Raw genomic sequence first — 22,557 nt, 5'->3', positions numbered from 1 at the left:
TTACATGGATTTAGGTTACCCAACTCAAAGTGAAAAACAAAAACCCAATAAAACAATGGAGCAGAGTGCCTGACTTAATATTTTTCCAAAGAAAACATAAAGATGTGTAACAGGCAAGTGTTAAAAATGTTCAACATTAATAATTATTTGTAATTGCAAATCAAAACCACAATTAGGTATCACTTCACACTGGTCAAATGGCTATTATTAAAAAGTACAAATACAAAGTGTTAGAGAATATATGGAGGAAACAAATCTCTTTTACACTTTCGTAGGAATGTAAATTGGTACAACTGCTATGTAAAACAGTATTCAGATTATTTAAAAAGTAAAAAGAGTACTACCATATGACCCAGTAATACCTCTCCTAGGAAAAATCTGGGGAAAAACACTAAATTGAGAAGAACCAATGTTCACAACAGTACTGTTTATATTATGCAAGACAGGGAATCAATCCAAGTGTCCACAGTAGACTATGGACTTAAGAATATATGATGTTTCTATAAATATGCCATGGAATATTACTCAGCCATGAAAAAGTACAACACATTGCTATTTCAGCATCATGAATGGACCTAGTAAATATTGTGCTTAGTGAGGTAACTTAGACAAAGGCAAAAGTATATAATATAATTTATATGTGTAATATAAAGAATAACACATATCTCTGTACATCTATCTATAGCTATCAATTGATAGATGACAGATAAATAGTTAGATAGAAGGATAGATACATAGATACATGATAGATAGATACATAGATATATATATATAGATAGATAGATAGATAGATAGATAGATAGATAGATAGATAGATAGATAGAGACATGGTAGGAAGACAGAGAGATTAGATAGAAAAGCCTGAAGCAGACTGAAAGATATGGGGAAAAATTTATGTTTAGCAAATTGGAAGTGAAAGACTATTTAATGGGAAGACATTGACAGATAAAAAGTAGTATACATAAAGGAGAGAAACAACAAGGGTAATCTGTATGGATCAGGGAATTATACACAATAACATATAATAATTAATGTTGCAATTATTGTAATAATTTATAATGCAATATAATTCACAAAGTGGTTTGGAATCACTATGCCGTACATCTGAAACTACACAAAACTGTACATCTACTGTACTTCAAATAAAAATAAAACATCTCATGTATAATTTAGTCCTTTTTCTGCTGATAGCATCTTCCTTTAATATTGTTTTAATTTTACTCTTTACGTTTCAAGAATACTGACTAAAATTATTTCTTTTACTGTTGTGAACATCTTACCAGATTGGTGTATCTATATTTATTGCAAATGATTTCCTATTTTTCACTCTTTAATCCATATAGAAAAGTAGCATTTAAAAACATACCCAAAGAAACAATTGCATCTTTCTCGTGGTCTCTGCTTAGTATTTTGTTCAAAGTTTTGCTTATTTTTGCCATTTTATTTTTCTTAGAATAGCATTTTTCTGTACCTCATGTAAGGTGTCTCAGTTTTGTTTTTTTTATCTCATTCAGGTTTTGTTTGCCTGGTAAATGCTTCAACTTTATACGTAAGAGATTACTGTGCAAGGTATAATATTCTTAGGTGAGAAATTTCTTAATTCAGTAGTTTGAAAATGTCATTTTATTTACCTTGGCATATGTTTTCTGCTCAGAAATCTGCTGATAGCCTAATGGGGATTCCTTTGTAGATTATCATAACTTATTGGCTGCTTTTAAAATTTTATTCTGTCATTGACTTGCCAATTTGCATATGACATATCTTAAATCAGGTCTCATTGTCTTAAGTTATTGGTGTTTTGTTGGCTCACGGACTTGTATATCAGTTCCTTACACATGTTCAGGAAGTTATCAACAATTACTTCTTTAAATAAACCATCAACAGCCTGCTAACTTTCTTCTCCCTCCAGGATTTCATTCTAATGTGCACTTCCTGAAGAAGTCTGACAGCTACTGTAGAATTTCCTAACTTTTTAATATCTTGTATCTCTGTCATCTCCTTTCATTTCTAGTTTTGTATTGGTGAGTTTGCTAATCTCTCTTCCACAAAGACAGTCTTCTTCCAATGCTTTCTGTTGCATTCTTCATCTCATTTACTAAGTTCATCTGGCCCTCCAATAATGTTGGGTTATTTTATAGTTTCAGTCTCTTCGGTAATGTATTCCTTATCATCATTTATTTTAATACTGAGCTCACTAAACTGCTTTCTGAGTTTTGTTTTTTGTATTGAGTTTGCGTATGACATCTCTCTGGATTCCTTTTAGATATATGGCAATATTATATGACTTTAAGTTTGTTTGCTGCAGGGTTGACATTGTGTGTGTGCGTGTGTGTGTGTGCGCACGAGTGTGGGTGCATGAGCGTGTGAGTGTGTGTCTGCATCTGTGTCGGTGCCTGTGTGTATCGGTGTGTGTGTGTGCCATATGCTGCTACTGAAATTGGTCATGCTCTTGGGAAATTATTGCTCTGATGACACTAAATAACAGCTAGGGATTTGGAGTTCTTGCTTTTGTTTTCTGATAGATTGCAATATTGCACAATATTTGGTTTTACTTACCTAAGCTACCTCTGATAATAATTCAAAATGTCAATTTTCAGTTGCTACTGTCTGGATAAAAGATTGCTTACATTGTCGCTTCTTAGACATCTCTGGTAGTTAATGCCACTGTTGTCACTGGACTGGTGAATCCTTCCTTTTATCTTACATCACTTGAGACTCAGTGTACACACTGAGGAATGGTGTAAAGACAGGTGGGTATTTGGAATCACGCAGGAGCCTTTGCCATGTCCAGTGTTGCAAGGTATCTTGTTTCCACCACTGTGAATGGGGATTAGGGACAGTGTCATGAATGTCTGAGTGTCTGAAGGATGGAATTTCTGTCTCCATTTTGGCTCCCTCCTAGTTAAATGTGATCATGAGTACTGGTGCAGTTTGAGGCTGAAGCTGTGTGAACCACTGAGAACCTGTTTCTACTGGGTTCTCTGAACATGTGGACTCAGATATCCTAGTCAGGGGGCCTCACCAAATCTGCAGACACCAAATCTGCTCTTCCCTCAGTTCAGTATTCTTTATGTGTTTTAGCCCACCAAACTTCAGCTGTACACATGCGTTCTGCAGTAATGTTTTGTGTTGTAGATATTTTTGTTCAGATGAGATCGTTTCACTGACTGTAGATTTAAGGGGAGAGACAGAAATAATTTAAACTTATGTCACTTTTTTAAAAGAATATGCTTTTTCATTTAAAAGCTTAAATTCTACTAAGGACATTATAAGAACAGTAAAGAAATTGAACAAATCACTTACCTTAATATCAGAGTATCAGAAACTATTTTGTATTTCCTGGGTTCTTTTCTTCAATGATTTTCCCACATACATGCACATTTTACTATAATATATGCCTATAATTTCTTTAAAATCATTTAAATTATTAAAATATTTCTCTGTTGTCAATATAGCTGAGTTGCTTCTCTAAATTATAACTAGTAGTTTACACATTTCTGTCTTCTCCATCCTTCTTCCCTGTCCCCACAGCAAACAACTACTTGGTACACTATGCATATATATATGATTCTGTTTCTGTTTTTTATGATTATTTCTCTTATATCTTTAGTTTTCTCATGTAAGTGATAATGTATATTGTTTTTCTCTGTATGACTTATTTTCCTATATGCAACACACTCTGGGTCCAGTCCAATTGCTCCAAATGCAGAATTTTATTTTTATATGACATTGGCTAAGTATTTATTATGTTATCTATATCTCTCAACACCTCCAGCCAATCATCTGTTGATGGGAGGTTGAGTGGTGCATCAATGCTTCGCTAGTATAAATGATGATGTTAAGAACATTGGGGGTAATATATCCTTTAAATTTAATGCTTTCATTTTTTTTTCAGATTAATACCAAAAACTGGAATTGCTGCAACATGCAATGCTTCTATATCTAGTTTTACGGGCACTGTTCACACTTTTATAATAGTGGATGCATCAATTTATATTTCCATCAACAGTGTACCTGGGTTCCCTTTTATCAACATTCTTTTTAATTTTTGTCATTTCAAGAGTTTTTTTAAAACCATTTTGTTGCTGTGAGATTATATTTCATTCTGGTTTTGATTTACATTTTCCTAATGAATAGCAATGATATGTTTCTTTTTATGTGCATGAAAATCATCCACAGGTCTGTTTTGAAAAGTTTCCAAGAAGATCCTTACACTGTTTTTAAGTTGGGGTCTTTGATTTCTAAATCATTTGTCTAATATGCTACATATATATTACAGATATTAACAAAATGTTGGTTCCATTGTCTGAAATTATTCCTTCTATTCTGTGTGTTGTCATATGACTTGCTGAAGATTTCCTTTGCTCTGCAAAAGGTTTTACACTTCACACTTATACAAGAAGTGGAATCCCTGTATCACATAGTACTTCTATTTTCTCCTCAGTAAAATTAAAATCTATTGTTGTTAATTTTCCTCTTTTTTTTACTTAGGAGATAGATCAAATATAAATGTTGCTATGATTTATCTCAAAGGCAGTTCTGCTCCTGTTTTTGGTCAGAAATTCTTTAGTATCAAGTTTTACATTTAGAAAATTAATCCATTTTTATCTTATTTGCTATACTATGGAAGGAAGTGCTCTTCCATCTTCCTTTCACATGTACTGTCCAATGTTCCCAGAACTACTTGTTGAAGAGACTGCATTTTTTCCATTGTATACTCTTGCCTCCTTCATTGTAGACTAAAAGACCATGTGTGTGTTGGTTTATTTTAGGACTCTTTATTTTGTTCCATTAATCTATGTGTCTCTTTTTGCCATATTTTGATGTTTTGATTACTGTAGCTTTGCAGTATGTTCTAAAGTCAGGGAGGATAATACCCACAACTATGTTTATTTTTCAAAGATAATTTTAGAAAATTTGGGTCTTTCATATTTTTGTATAAATTTTATTACTTTTTCCTTGTTTTTTGATGAAACATTGATTCTGTGAGAATAAAAATTTATGTATAGAAAAAACCTGGGAAAAATAGAAAAGTGTGGAGGATAAATCATATAATATTAAACAACAGATGGATTGCCATATAAATCAAAGGAAATATATATAAAGAAATATGACTATAGAAACACAGTCCATGAGGTATAGCAAAATAAGTATTAATAGGGATGCTTATAGCAAAATAATCCCACTTATACAAATAAGAAACACCTTTCTCTTATAACATAATCTTACAAACAAAAGATGTAGCAAAACAATAAACAAACTTGATAGCAGAAGGAAAGACAGCTGAAAGGTCAAAACATAAATAAATAAAATAAAGATTAAAGATAGAAACATCTAATCAAATTAAATAATGGCTTTTGTAAGAAAAATATAATTGATAATATTTAACCAGACTCATGAGCAAAATAGAGAGTACAGAATAATAAACTCTGTAATAAATGAGAAGTTACAGCTTATATCAAAGTAACACAAAGCATCATAAGAAAATACAACAAATTATATGACAATTAAAAAGGAAATCCTAGAAGAAATGGACAATTTCTTAGAAGACATATTCTCCAGGATGGAATGAGAAAGAGAAAATATGAACAGATTATCACTAATGAAATTGAATGTTATAAAACAAAATCACCCAAGAAACAAAACTCCAGGCCTAGAAAGCTTCACAGGTGAATTCAGTCAAATATTAAGAGAAGAGCTATCACCTATATTTCTCAGAGAATTCCAAACATTTGCAGAGGAAGGAAGGCTCCCTAACCCACATTTCTGTATCACACTAATACTAAAACTGGAACAAATACCTCAAAAAATTACAGGTGAAATAATACTGTTAAGCATAAATGCAAAAATCACCACTAAATTGTTAGCAAATCAAATAAAACTTTAAGAGGATTATACATTATGATTAAGTCCATTTTAATCCAGGGATGCAAAAGTGATTCAGTACCCACAAATTAATCAGTATGATATACCACACTAAGAAATTGAAGAATAGTAATTATATGGTCACCTCAATAGAGACATAAAATGTTTTGACAAATTCAGTATCTATTTATGAATATATTTCTCCTCAAATTGGGCATGAGGAAACATACTTCAACACAGTTAAGGTCATATATGACATGAACTCAGCTAACATGACACTCACTGTTTAAAAGCTGAAAGCATCTCCAATAAGAGCAGGAAGAAGACAAGTATGCTGACTCTTACCAATTATATTCAGTATCGTATTGGAAATTCAAGCCATAGCTATCCAAAATAAAAGTAAATAAAATATAGCTTTTTCAGAAAAGGAGTAAAGGTATCTGCTTGCAGATGACATACTTAAAACAAAAATCCTAATAACGGTACCATAAAACCACTAGGGCTTATCAATGCATTTGTTAAAATTTCAGAATGTAAACTTAACATACAGAAATCTTGCATTTCTACACACTAACAGCAAGCTAACCGATAGAGAAAGTGAGGGAACTGTCTCATTTGCAGTTGCATTACAAAAAAAAAAAAGAAATGTATCCAAACAAGGAGGTAAAACACCTGTATAAAGAAATCTATTAAATATTTATGACAGAAATTGAAGATAATGGAAACAGATAAAGTATATACTGTGTTCATAGATGAGGAAAAAATATTGCTTAAATGACAGTATTAGCCAAGAGAATACACAGATAAATTTCAGTGACTATCAATATCCCAACGGCATTTTCAGATACTTGGAACAAATAATTCTAAAATATACATGAAAACACAAAAGAGTTGAAATCACAAAAAGAAAAAGAAAGAAAAGAAAACAAACTAAAAACACAAACAACTTTGACAAAGAACAAAGATGATATATCACTGTCACTGATTTTAAATTATAATAAAAAGCTATAGTAATAAATACAATATGGTATTGGCACAGAACAAACAAAATAATGGAACTCAAAGAATGCCTGAAAATGAAATCAGTTATGGTCATTTTGCCTATTACAAAAAATGAATATACAGTTGGGGAAAGGTAACCAAGAGGCACATGAAACCGATCAACATCACTAAACATCAGAAAAATGCAAGTCCAAAATACAATGAGATTTTATGTCACTCCTATCAGAATGACTATTATCAAAAAGATAACAAACATAAGTGTTGGTGAGGATGTAAGAAAAACTACCCTGATGCACTGCTGGAGTGAATGTAAATTTGTGCTTCCACTGTGGAAAACAACATGGAGCTTTATATAAAAATTAAAAATGAAATATAATCCAACATTTCCATATCTGGATACTTATTCCAAGAAAATTGTAACACTAATTAGAAAAGATAAACTCAACCCTATATTCACTGCAGCATTATTCACAATAGACAGGATATAGAAGCAAACTAATTGCTCATCAATAGATGATGGATAATGAAGATGTGTGTTTATAGTATATATATCTACCCATCTAATAACTACAGATTTATCTAATTTATATATATATACACACACACTAAATATATATATATGCACACACACATAAAAATACAATGGGTTATTACTCAGCTCTGAAAAGAATAAGTTCTTTTCATTTGCAGCAAATGGGTAGACCAATAGGGTAATATGCTAAGTGAAATAATTCAGAAAGAGAATGACAAATGCTGTATGATTTTACTCATATTTGGAATTTAAAACAAATGAACATAACAAAACAGAAAAGGAGATAAAGATATACAAAGATACAGGTTGTTAACAAGAAGGAGGGTAATGAGGTGAGGAAAAGAAAAAGTTGAGGAAAATTAGGAGAGAAAATTTTCCAGTTGCAAATTAAATGAGTCAGGGGCAAGAAATGTACTGTATGGGGAATAGTCAATAACTATGAAATATCTTTAAATAGCAACATATCAAAACTAGATTTTTTCTTGTGATCAGTTTGAAATGTATTAAAAATAGCAAAGAGTTATTTGTGTAAGAGAAATAAACATAGTGTTATAGATTAAATTACACTTCAAAAACAAACAAACATACTTAAAGAAAAAAATTAGATTTGTAGTTAACAGAGGCAGGGGTGGGAAAGGAGAATTTGATTAATGCACTCAAAAGAATCAAACCTCCAGCCAAAAAATGAACGTGTTCTAGGTATGCCCCATACTAACATGAAAATTACAATTAATACTGCTTTATGTTCAATATGAATGTTGTTAAGATAGTAGACCATAAGGTTTCTCTTCACAACCAAAAGACAAATTGTATTTCTTTAAAATTGTATTTATATGAAATAATGAATTCTCCCTAAAGTTGCTATGATATTTATTTCATAATACTTGTAAATCAAATCACTATACTGTGCACCTAAACTTACACAATGTTTTATGCCAGTTATATCTCAAAAAAGTGGAAGGAAAAATGGAAAGTCAATGGTTATTTTTTTCCATGTTATTTCTCATGACTGTTTTTGCAGCAAGTAAACTTGAGTCATGATATACTTATCCTAGGTAAAGATACTAATAAATAAGTGATTCAAATTAAGTATACATAAAGATAATAATAAAATTAGTGTTTTAATATGCCTTAATCTTTCTTCATTTTCACAGCCCACTGCTTCTGTTGGCATCAAAACTTCACTCTGTGTATTCATCTGAGATTAGGTAATGGATACAAATTTAAAACTGGCTGCTCTTGCTGTGATTGATAAAGTTCACTGTCTCTGACAGATGGTCTCATCTCCCGACAGCATCTGTAAGAAAACAACATGCTAGGTTGCTAAAAAATTCAGCATGGTAAAATCTCAGAACTCCTAAAGTTCCGAACTGTTTTGCAATGGGAATGCAATACTGACAAAGACTTGATTTTGGATAACAATGTGGTGTTTACTCATGGTTGCATTAGTGGATGTGAGGAAAATCACTGAGATCCAAAACAAACATTCTTGCTCAAGTGCTGGGCAAAGATGTGTAAAGGTTCTGCATTATTAGGACTGAGGGCTGCTTTCAAAATGATGATTATGCTCACCCTATTACAGGTAGTCCAAGGAAAGAAAGTTTATTGCAATTTCTAGGTGAACGTGAATAAGTCAGTGGTTCAGTCTCTATAAATTAGTCAACGGGTGTTCAAAGTCAAAATAAGTTGTGTTAACAATGAGAAAAAAAAAAACTTGGACATAAGCTTAAATTAAAAAGGTGACACAGGCCTGTGCTGGGCTCTGGGGACTGGAGAATGTAAATGCCTCAGTCCAATTAAAGATTTCACTGGTTTTACCCTAACATCAGCTCGGGATTCAATGAACAGATAACAATTAGTATACTGGGAGAAATATAATCTACCTTTCCCTGATCGGAAGAAAATCTGTGGCTCAGTGAAATTCTTAATTCACAGAGATTCTGCCAGATGCAGAGGAAAAATTCACTGATGACTCAACTAAGACAAACTTAGTGACTGCTTAACAATCCATCTTGGCACACACACACAGTGGTAGACAGATTTGTAGTATTTAGTGGGAAGAATTCAGTAGGCAGAGCTCAGAGAATAGTTTTCAAAGCATCACCCAATTTTTGTACTTTTGCCAATAGTCTAGGTTTCCCAGGTTGGTAACTACAGATGGATAAACAAACAATATTCTTCTTTAGGATTTCAAATTTTGAAAATAAACTGTTGCTTTTGACTTATCAGCATACAACCTTGTTAAGATGATCACGGTAAGACCCACAGTCTGATAAGAGAGCTGGAAGCTAGTTGCTGAACCAGCCCATCTGAATTCCCACACTGCCAATATAAGCAAAAATATAGTCACCATTATAATTGAGCTGAAAAATTTAAAACCTTGATGTTTCTGTTGTAGGAAAACCACTGCTGTCCAGACACAGTTCTCCTGCTGCAAGTGGGCTCTTTTCTTCTCTTGTTAAAGGTCATATTGGTGGGATGTAGCAAGTATATACCCTGGCCCATTTGCCCATTCTCCCGATTATCAAAGGCTTTCTTCACAACTGGTGACACATTTTCAGGACTAAATGTTGCCATTCCAGTCTTGTCAGCTGACACTGGCTGCATGATTGTGAGCAGAATCCTTTGGCTACCTGAAATTGCCTACAATTTTTCCAGCATTTCAGGGCATTTCACATTCTGAAAATGCTTCCCCATTTATTTTAAATTAATGGGAAATTTTCAAAGACTTCCATGAATATTTTTTGTTTCCTAATATATGCAGAAATTTGGTATTTTTGCAGTTGGACAAATTTTTAATTCTACTGCCCTCACCTCCTTCTAGTCCACATATTTTAGATTGCAATTTGGTTACTGAATATTACCACCCCCACCAACGGGCTAGTATCCCTTAGTTATTTCCTCTGTAAATGTTAGAATGGGCAAAAGTTATGCGGTTTGTATAAACCTACATTAAATGTTTGCACTGGCAGTCTCTTCTGGACAAAATTCTGATTCTAAGAAGTAAATTAATTGGTAGGCAGTATAGTTATTGTTATGGGGAAGAGAATCAGCTATTTTGGGGTGAGAAGGTGATGAAGAGACAGAAAAAAATTCCAGCAAATGAGAATGGAATGCTTTAGGCCTCTGGAGGCATGAATAAAGAAGAAAATAATACTTTGTCTCCTGTACCTACCTCCACTTACTGTCTTGTGTGACTAGTCCTTGGGCTATGAAAAGAGCTAGTATGTGGTGAAGAGTAAAGAGCATAATGAAATATTTTGAAAACCATGAGAGTTTTGTTGTTTCAGGAAAGTAGATTTTGCTTAAAGTCAACATGTATTTTTTTCACTAAATACTAAAATGCATCCTGTGGCATGTGCTGTGATACTGTGCTGGTATCCAAGTTAGACAAGTAAAGGGGGATAGACAGAAAATATCTGGAGGAGGTGGTTCCTGTGCTGAGACTGGGAAAGTCTAAATATATAAAGGGAGGACACCCAAATTCCAAGGATGAGCTAGAGAAAACGTGGTGAGGTTGGAGCTAACATTGTTGACAAGCATTTGCCTGGATGTATCTCCAGATACAGTGAAACATAAAGATATTCCAAGGTAGTCAGATGCCAGATTTATAAAGAAATAACTAAACTAAGTTGAGTTTGTGCTCTTAGAGTTGGAAAGGCCTTAAGTGCCACCCTGAGGACATAAGCTTGTCTTTGGCTGGGACATAAAAGCAACATAATGTGTTGACTACAAAATATAGTGTAGACTCTTAAGGGCAGGAAATGAAAGCACCAATTGGAATGCTTTGATAACAGCACAAAAAAGACCATAGATAAAATTACATCTTAAATTCTACCACATGCTGAATGTGCCATCTGAGTGTGACTTTTATGATTCCAGGGATGATATAATAGAGACCATGATCCCTGGGCCGGTTTCTGCATTTATCTCCTGTTCCAATCTATTCTAACTTAACACATTTTATACTTTCCATGATGAACCAATAACCACTTAGTACTTTTCCCTCTATCCATGTTTTAGTCTTTTTCCAAATTCTTCCATTTTGCCTTATTCCTTACAAGAAATTATTTAAATTTACTCCCATATTGTTCCATCAAATGATCATATCAATCCAATATCTTTTTGTCTTTAAATGTTAACTTAGTCTCCCTTTTAACTCTTAATTCTATTTAAAAAAAATACAAGAAAATTACAGTTACACATCTATGTTTATTGTTCAAATAAGAAAATTGCAGATATTTGTCGACATTTGCCAACATCAATTATAATCTTTGTTATCCTGCATAATCGGGTAGTCCTCTGGTAGATCAGTTGTAATAGGATGACGTTCATAAACTGAAGAGGCTTATGATTTGGCCTTGGAAGAGAGGTAGCTGATGTATCAGGTATCACTGTCACTGGAACCGTGGGTTTCTCCCTGGTTGAAGTTTAGAAAAAGACCTTCATTGGCAGATATGTTGTGAAATCTATTTGGAAAAGTAGAAGGCTCCACCATCAGTCCAAAATAATTGCTCTTTATGGGAGACAAGATGCTGTACTGAGAAGTAGAAGTTGTAGTTGTAATGAGGTTCACAACACGGCCATTTGCTTCAGTGTAGCAACTTTGATAGCACCCGTGGACTGTGGTCAACTCATTTAAAATAGCACGTTGTTCCACTGCAATTTGTTCTGGTGATCTAACTGACATTGATGATGGAGGAGAAAAATCACCTCTGATCGGGATAGTTTTATCAACAATTATGTGGCTAGTAGAGGGCTTTCTTATTAGAGGAATGCTTAAATTTGTAGAAGGTAAAAATGCATTTTCTCCACTTCTGTCAGCCACAAAACAAGAAATATGATTATCTACATTACCCTCTGCTTTAAATTGCTTCTTGTTGAAATGTTCAGCCAATGAAAATACCAGAGAGGAATATTTAATCCCAACTTTTCTTATTATTCTCACTAAAAGCTGGGGTAAGCCTCATTTAAAATTTGGATTATGATAGAATTGCAGCTACAACCAAAGAGAAAGGTTTTAGTAATATTTTAAAACAAAATACAGCACTACAATAAGCCTAATAAAACCCTCAGATTTCACGTTTACCACGCAAAGATAATATCATCAAAATATGAACATTACTAACGACACTTTGAAGTTCCTTATTTGGAAAACAAATATTTAAACAGTATAGTCATCAGATTTAAGATGTTAGCATTAGCAGTAATGGTGAATGCCACTTCTCAAAAGCAGCTTTAATACATTTTTATGATTTCTGATAAGATTCATAGTTGTAAGCAATGTTTCTCATAATCTTGAATACTTAAGTCACTGTCCTCATTTTTTAGAAAAAATAAAGTATTTTAACATTAGTACTTTTATACAATTTTCAAAATCTATCTTTACATTTATATTACCATAGATTGATGTACAAAATAAAATTTGATATGTAAGTTACCAAGTAGTAACTAAAATTTCTAAATACCTTGCTTAAAACAGAGACATTTTTTCTTCTGCCAGGAAGTCTGCTAGACAAGCAGACATTTGAAAATTCTGCCGTAGTTTACTAAAACCATAATGGTTATGCTGTGTAACTAAGCTTTTCATACTTCCAGTTTCAAATATTCTGAAAGGGGCCTTTCTTTCCAAAACTTCCTTCTTAAAGACATCTTCATCAATCACTATGGAAGTTCCATTATCGTCCCATCAGATGGATTTAAGTTGGTCACTCCCAGCCATTTTTCAGAGCTTACTTGGAAATGTCACAAAATGAAAATTATTATCTTCATTTGGTTCAGAGACACAATGTGTGTAACATGGACTTTTTATCAAGGATTCTTCAAACAAATTCTGAAAAGCATTTTCTTCAATCATAGACCTCAAGTCCAAGTCTCCAGAGAATGTTTTGTTACACAATAGAGATCTGCCGCAGATTCCTGAACCAGTTGGTCCAACTTTATTAGACACATCTTGAATTTCTGAGAAACATGTGTCATCTCATATAAATTTTTCTACAGCTACTTTTCAAATCTGCATGATTTTGAGCACTGCAGTTTCCAATGCTGCTTTGGCAGGCCTGCACAGGTAAACTGCTAGGCCATCACAATGGTTCTCAACCTGAGTAGCTGTGACATCACAAAACGCCTGGTCTCCTAGCAACTCAAGTGTAACAATCAGCCAGTGCTTATTTCTCATTAATCCAGTTGAAATGAAATATAAGATGCTAATTTTTATAGTGTGATCTGCAAATTTTATCCCCACAAAATCTTTTAAATAATTTAATTTTGGGGTCTATGAAATAAAACCAATCTCCATCCTTTTTACACAAATTTATGCCAGATGGGTGAACAGAGTATATATAATACACAAAATATATTAAATAATTTTAAAGTTTTTGAATTTAAAGTGAAATTTGTGTAAAACATGTAAAGAAAATATATAACAATTTCATTATCATTTGTAATTAATGCGAAACATAATTTGATTTGGAAATGGAAGTAGGTATTTATCTGTGTACTTTAAAATCAGTAGCTCTATATTCAAAACATGAGCAGAATAAATATCAGTTTATCTGGTATGTTTATAAATAAATGGTAAATATTTATGCTATAAAATTAGATTAAAATAGTGGATCAAATTTAAGAAATCCCAAAGGTGGCAATTTTTTTTTTAAATCGTAATTGAGTGCTATAATAAAACAAATGTAATTTAATATTCTTCTTTAAAATTACAAAAGAGAAAATCTTATAGTATACTTACAAAAGTTTATTTTTGCTATTATTTCACTCAGAGGTTTATCAGTCCCTAGAAGGAATAAATTTTCTTTTCATCTTATAATCCATTCTCTTGTGGTTTCTGTTAAGTGTTCCAAAATGATGTTGATAAATAAACTTATGCACAAGATCCTGGGTTTAATAAGCAGTGACTCAATTAAGGGGCAAATAAACAATCAAAAAACAAACAAAAAAAAATCAGTATATGCCGGTTGGGGTGGAAAAGTCTAGGTAATGCATTTTGGAAGCATTATGTTTTTCAGTCCTGAAACAGTTGCCATTGTTAGTAAAATGCGGTATTTTAAGGCAAGAGATTTGTTCACTAATTGTAAATAATAGCTATGTTGTGTATCAGTAAACTGTAGTAACACAAGTTCTACCAAAACTCTTATCCTTTATTTAGAAATAAATTCCATTAAACATAAGCCAAATTCAAAATGATTGATAAAATTTTTAAATAAATAAATGTACACCCAAGCTACAAATGTAAATTTTTCCTTCAATATCTGTAAATTCCATTCTAAACAAATTTTAGCAACCTGAATTCATTGCATATTTTAAGTATTATAAACTATAGTTAAGTTTGATTTAGTCCTGATTCATAAATATTATATAATGTATGCAAATCAATATATGTGATACCATCCCTTACAAAACAGAGAATTCAAATTTAAAAATCTCAATAAATGTAGAAAATTATTGACAGATCTCATCATATCCTTCTTATAAAAATATTCTTAACAAATTCTCTTCAGATAAAATGTAACTAAACATAATAAAAGCCATATATGAAAAACCCATGACTAACATCAAGTTCAATGTTAACATACAGGAAGGTTTTCCTCTGGTCCAGTAATAAGAGAAAGTAGCTCATTCTCACAAGTCCTAAATTAAACTACTAGAAGTTCTAGTCAGAACAACTACTCAAGAAAAAATAAAAATGCATCCAACTTGTAAAAAAGCAGTAAAATTTTTACAGATGGCATAATTATACATAGATGGAGAACTCCATATACTCCTCCAGTGACCATTAGAAATAATGAACAAACTTAGTAAACTTGCAGAATTCAAAATCAATATACAAATATCCGTTGCATTTTTAAAAAGTAACAACACATTATCAGAAAGAGAATTTAGGAAAACAATTGTGTGTATATTTATACCAAAAAAATAAAATAGGAATACATTTGATAATGAAATAAAAGATCAAATCATAGATGTATAAATTACAGGTGAAAGAAATATAAGTAAGCAAAATAAATACAAAGATATTTTGTGCTTATGGATTGTATACAATGTGAGGAACTATTCTATTCTGTCTTTTACACGTTCAATCTCTCCAGCACTACTTAATGAGGAGTATGTCTTTTCTACATTTTATACTCTTGCTTCCATTTTCATGGGTTAATCGATCAAAGGTGTGAGGGATTATATCTGGTTGCTCTATCCTCTTCTATTGATTGGTGTCTGTTTTTGAGCCAGTATCATGTTGTTTAAATTACTAAAGCTTTGTAGGACTGTTAAACATCAGAGAAATTTACACCATTAGATTTAATAAACTTTTTCAAGATTATTTTTGCAACTCATGATCTTAGTTGTTACATATAAATTATGAAATTATCTTTTGTATAAAATGGAAATATCTAATGGGTATTTTGACATGAATCACACTAAATGTAGATTCCTTTGAGTAGTATGGTTGTTTCAACCACATTGTTTCACATCATAAACATAAGAGATCTTTTCACTTTTTTCGATCAGTTTTAATTTCCTTCATCCATGTTTTCTATTTTTTAACTAATAGATTTTCTCCTAATTTGTTAACTTCATTACTAGGTATTCTTTACATATATATATTATTATATATATTATATTTTTAAACACGTGTCCTACACAAATACAACAGTCAGAAGGCAGTGGCAAAACATATTCAAGTCCTGAATGAAAGAAAGCTGTATTCTAAGATAATTTATCAAGCAAGGCAATCCTTTAGAATAGAAGGAGAGATAAATAAATTCCACACAAGCAAATTCTAAAATAATTTAGCAACAGAGAAAGAAATAATGAAAGATCTACTCTAAAAAAAAAAAGCAGGATTCTATAGAAAGGAGAAAGGCATACTTAGAAAGGCAATAGCTACAATGACTTACAATAGGATAAACATGATGTAAAACAGGACATCAAAATTTTTAAGTGTCAGAGAGTGAAACAGGACAATACAGAGAATTTTCTTCTTGTTTCTGTTCTCTGTAGGATGGGTTAGAATTTGGATTCTTACCAGTTAAAACAAACTGATATAATAACGGGTGAATATACATACAAAACAGGGTAACAATAAGTCAAAATTTACAATGAATTCACAAAGCAAAAAAGAAACCAAGATAATAAAAAAGAAAACTTATCAAGCCACAAAAAGAAAGAGAAATGAACAAAAAAGATATACCAAGTCAACTGGAAAATGAAGTTCAAAATTTAAATAAACAGCAGTCTATCAATAATTATAACAAATGTTAATGGACTTAGTGCTTCAATCAAAAGTTATATATTGTCATATGGGGTAATATAACAAGACCCTACATTATGAAGCATACAAGAGACCCACTTTAGTCAGAGGAACAAATATCATTTGAAAGCCAGAAAACGGAAAAATATATACCATGCAAATGGACATGACAAAAATGCAGGACTAGCACTACTGACTTCACACAAAATAGACTTTACAAGAAAGGCCATAGAGAAAGATAAACAAGGACATGATATAATGATTAAAGGAGCAATAAAAAATGAGGGTATTATACTCATTAAGATATATGCACTCAATATAGGAGCACCTAAACACAAAAAGCAAATACTAATAGATAAAAAGGGAGAAATCAATGCGAACACAATCACACAAGGAGATTATAACTCCCCATTACCACCACTAGATTGGTCTTTCAGACAGATAATTAATAAGGGAACAAAGACACTGAAAGATACAATAAAATAATTGGAGTTGGTTGATATTTTCAAAACAGTACTTCTCCCCAAAACAGATTATATATTCTTTTCCAGTGCACATCGAACATTTTCTAGGAAAGATTATGTAATCAGGCACAGAAGAAGCCTCAACAAATTTAAGAAGATAAAAATTATTTCAAGCATCATTTCTGAGTATAAAAACATGAAACTAGAAATCAATGAAAGAAAAACAGGGAGAAAAAATGACAGCATGTAGATTAAAAAACATGCTACTAGAACAAGGGAGGAAGATGAAGATTTAAAAGAATAAATTAAAAAATATCTTGTGAAATATGGCAAAACACTACACAAAGTCAATTGAATACAGTTAAAGCAGGTTTAAGAGGGAATTTCATAGTGACAAGGCCCTCCTTATAGAAGAAGAGCAATTTCAAAAAAATAATCTAACGTTCTTTGTAAACTATCATGAAAAGAAGAACAAACAAAACCAAAAGTAAGCAGAAAGAGGGAAATAATAAAGATCAAGGAAGAAAGAATTGAAATAGAGATTAAAAATAGAAAAAATCAATCAACAATTTTTTGAAATAGTGAACATAATTGACAAATATCTGGACAGGCTCACCAACAAGAAAAAGGGGGAACACAAATAACATAAGATATGAAATTGGAGAAACTACAAAGAGCACAACAAATTTGCATAATATCATAAGGGAATACCATGAGCAACTGTATGGAAACAAACTGGATAACCAAGAAGACATTGAGAAGTTTCTGGAAACATTAACCCAACATTATTGCATCAAGAAGAAATTGACCATTTGAACAGAAAAATCACAAGAAATGGAAGAGAATTATCAATAAAATAAAAAATCTCTGCAAGCAATCATTCAGACACAAATAGCTTCACTGGGGAATTTGACCAAACATACAAGGAAAAATCCGTACCAGTCCTCCTCAAACTCTTCCAAAAGTTTGATATGGAGAGAGTACTCCCTAACTCACACCATAAGGCCAACATCAAACTGATATCAAAACCAGACAAAGACAATACCTCAAAAGAAAACTATAGGCCAATATCCTTGATAAACATAGATGTAAAAGTCTTTAAGAAATTATTAACAAAGAGAATCCAACAGCATGCAAAAAAATATTATACTCCATGGTCAAGTTTGGTACATATCAGGAACACAAGGATGGTTCAACATATGCAAATCAATCAATCAATTGTGATACACCATATCAACAAAACAGAGGACAAAAAACCACATGATCATCTCAGTAGATACAGAAAAAGTATTTAAAAATATTTAACACCTTTTTGCAATAAAAGTTCTAATCACAGAGGGCATAGAGTGACCATATCTCAACATTATGAAAGCTATTTATGACAAATATATAGCCAGCAAAATACTCAATAGTGAGAAACTGAAACCCTTCCCATCAAAACCTGAGACAAGACAAGGTTGCCCATTCTCACAATTTCAATTCAATATAGTCTTGAAAGACCTAGCCACAATGATCAGGCAAGAAAAGGAAATAAAATTATTCAGACTGGAATAGAAGAGGTAAAATTGCCACGATATGCAGACATGACCCTATATAGAGAAAACTGTAAAAGCTTCACAAAAAATTACTTAGGCTAAAAAAGAAACAGGGCAAGGTACTCAGAGTAATGTACAAACACAAATTGCATTTCTTTACACTACCAAAAAATCAACAGGGAAACAAAGTATAGAAACAACTGCTTTTATAAGTGCACCCAAAACAATTAAATGCTTAAGAATACATCTGATAAGTTAATTAACTTATTCATGGACAACTAGAAAACATTGATTGTGGAAATCAAAAAAGATTTGAAGAATTGAAAAGTTACGCAATGGACTTGTAATGGAAGAAACAACATTGGTAAAATGGCCATACTGTCAAAGGCAATCTACAGACTTAATGTGATTTCCTATCAAATTATGCAGAACATTTCTTTTTAGGCCTGAAACAAATGATCCAAAGATTTACACAGAGTCATAAAAGATCCATAATTTCCAAAGCAATATTCAAGAAAGAGGCTGGAGAAATAAACCACCAGATCTCCACAAACTATTGCAGAGATATAATAATCAAAATTATATTATATTGGTACAGACACAGGCATGTGGACAAATGGAACAGAATACAGGGTCTAGGAATAAATCTATAGGCCTATGTTTTATTAATCTTTAACAGAGTATCCAGGAATATGACAGAGAAAAGGCGATATCTTCACCAACTGGTGTTGGGAAATCTGGATAGCAGCATGCAGAGCAATGGAGTTAGAACACTCCTTCACTCCATACACAAGAATAAACTCAAAATGGCTTGAAGACTTAAATGAAAAGCAATACATAGTAAATTTCCTAGAAGAAAACATAGGCAAAACACTCTGACATAAATCTCAGCAATGATGTCCTAGAACAGCCTACCCAGGTAATGGATGTAAGAGCAAAATTAATAAATGGGACCTGATTAAACTTATAAGCTTTTGCATAGCAAAGGGAACCATAAACAAAGCAAAATGACAACCTACAAGATTAAAGAAAATATTTAGAAATGATGCAACTGACAAAGGCTAAATTTCCAAAATATAAAGACTTCATACCACTTAATAATAATAAAAAAAGCAAGAAACCCAATCTGAAAATGGGCAGAAGCCCTAAACAAGCAATTCTCCAATAGAGACATACAAATGCCACACAGATATACGAAAAAAAAATTGCTCACTTTCATTATCAGAGAAGGGCAATTCAAAACTATAATGAAGTATCACCTCACAATAATCACAATGGACATCATTCAAAAGTTCACAAACAATAAATGCTTGGGAAGGTGTGGAGAATGTGAACCCTCCTACACTGATGGAAGGAATGTAGATTCGTGCAGTCATTGTGGAATCCAGGATGGGGATTCCTCAAAAGAATAAAAATAGACTTAACATACAATCCAGCAGTCCCACTTCTGGGTATATTTCAAAGAGAACTCTAATTCAAAAAGACACCTGCTCCCCAATGTTCTTAGCAGTGCTATATACAACAGCCATGACATGGAAGCAATCTAATTGTCCAACAACAGATGACAGTAATCAGAAGTTATGCCATATTTACACAATGGAATACTATTCTGCAATAAAAAATGATAAAACAATGACATTTGCAGCAAAATGTATGTCCCCAATAAGTGTCATTCTAATTGAAGTAAGCCAGAAAGGGAAAGGAAAATAATACATTACATGACATATGTGGAAACTTAAAAAAAATTTGGATGAGAACACAGTGATTTCACCTACAAAACTGAAGCACACTTGCAGATCTACTGAACAATTTTATGATTACTGTGGAAAGGGGCAGTGAGAGGATATATTTGGGAGCTGTATATTTATATGTTATCCACTATATATAAAAATAGATTTTTTAAAACTTTCTTTCGTATGACAAAGGGTAGTAACTTAAATAACGTGAAGAAACCTTTAATACACACACAAATGTATGCATGTACGGGAACACTGTGCTATACACCACAGATTGACACATTGTAAATGGCAATAATTGAATGATAAATAAATGAATAAATATGTAAATAAATAAATAAATAGTATCTAAATAAAAAATATTTAATAATAAATGAAATACAAAAATTCACGCTACTTATCTTTACACCTCAAGAATCTAGGAGAAAGCAGAAAGAAAAAAGAAGAAAATTGAATGAATCAGAGTAAGGCAAATAAGAGAAATAATTGAAAAGATTAAAAAAAAAACCCTAAGTCTGTTTCTTTTAAACATAAAGTGGAAAAACGTTTAGGTTGGCTTAGAAAATAAAGACTCAAATAAAATCAGAAATAAAAGAGAAGATATTAACACTGATTTTGTAGAGATGCAAAGCATCATAAAAAATTACCACAAGCCAAAGATTTGAATGACTTAGAACAAAAGACAAATTTCCATTAACATATGTCTTCCAATACTGAATCAAGAAGAATTAAGAAAGTTAAATAGAGCAAAAGTGTGCATGAGTAAATCAATAATCCAAACTTCCCAAATAAGAAAATATTTACAAGATGACTTTACTGGTGAATTCTGCGATACATTTGAAAACAACTTTTCACCAATTCTTCCACAATTCTTCCAAGAATTTGAAGGGTTTGAAAGAATCCAAACATGATTTATGAAGCCAGCATTATTTGCATAACAATGCTAGAAAGGACATTATATGCAAAATATAGAATATTATCCCTGATGAACATATGTGACAAAATTCTCAACAAAACACAAACAAAATGAATTCAACAACACATTTAATGTATAATACACATACAAGAGTAAAGGGATTTATCCCTGGGTTTAAGGATACTGGAAAATATTCAAATCAATAAATGTGACATGCCACACTAATAGAATGAAAAATAAAACTCACATAATCTTCGCAATAAGTGCAGAAAAATCATTGTATATAATGCAACATTCTTTTAAGTTACTTCCAACAAATTAAATTTACCCTGTCAGTGGCACGATATCACACACACACAAACACAGTGTGGACAAAAGTGGAGCAGTTCACTGTTTATTGATTCTTAGAAGAAGGGTTTATATAGGACATGCACAATGCCTCACATATCATCTTAGTTATAACAATGTTAATAATCTTAAGCTATTTATGTCCCCATGGTCCTTCAGTAAGCACAGGATGTTAAATGATCAAGGATTGTTTTAAAGTTCATCACGGAACTTCATTAAGTAGGCCATCTCTTATCCAGCTGGCTGTGCCTGTCTTAGGTCGTCCTTCTATGAGGAACTTACACAGCATAGGCTATATAGCCATCCATACTGGATACATTGAGTAGGCCATTTCTTATCCAGCCTTATCCAGAGGAATATGTGACATTCCTCACAGCTTTTTTAACAGTTCAGCCCATGGGCTTATTCCCTAGAGCCTTCAGACAGGGGCCTACTAACCCAACATCCCTTGACAGAAAAATGGATGGAGAAAATTTGATGTATATATGCAATGGAATCAATACTTTGCATTCCTAACAAGAGTGTCCATGGGGTTTCTTTTTTCCACAATCTCACTAACATCTATTTTCTTTTTGATGAGAGCCTTCTGGCCAGTGTGTGGTCTTGTCTCACTTTTGGTTTATGACTTTCCTAATAATTTATATCTCTGAACATAATTTCATGTGTCATTTCGCCAACTGTATGTTTTCTACAGAAAATTGATTCAGATCTATCTCTTCAGTTTCTATGGACTTTTTTTTAGTTGGATCGTTTGGTCTTTTTGTTGTTGGTGTGGGGTAAGCGTTTGCCATAAATTTTGGATTTTAACACTAGATTGGAAATTATTACTTGCATATATATTCTCCCATTGTGTTTGTTGAGTTCTCATTTTATTGATCATTTCTTCTGTAGTGTAAATCT

This window comes from Vicugna pacos, unplaced genomic scaffold (genome assembly GCF_048564905.1).
Source record: "Vicugna pacos unplaced genomic scaffold, VicPac4 scaffold_19, whole genome shotgun sequence".
Classification (NCBI taxonomy): Eukaryota; Metazoa; Chordata; class Mammalia; order Artiodactyla; family Camelidae; genus Vicugna; species Vicugna pacos.
The sequence above is the reverse complement of the archived record's forward strand: the minus strand, read 5'-3'. Positions refer to the sequence as shown.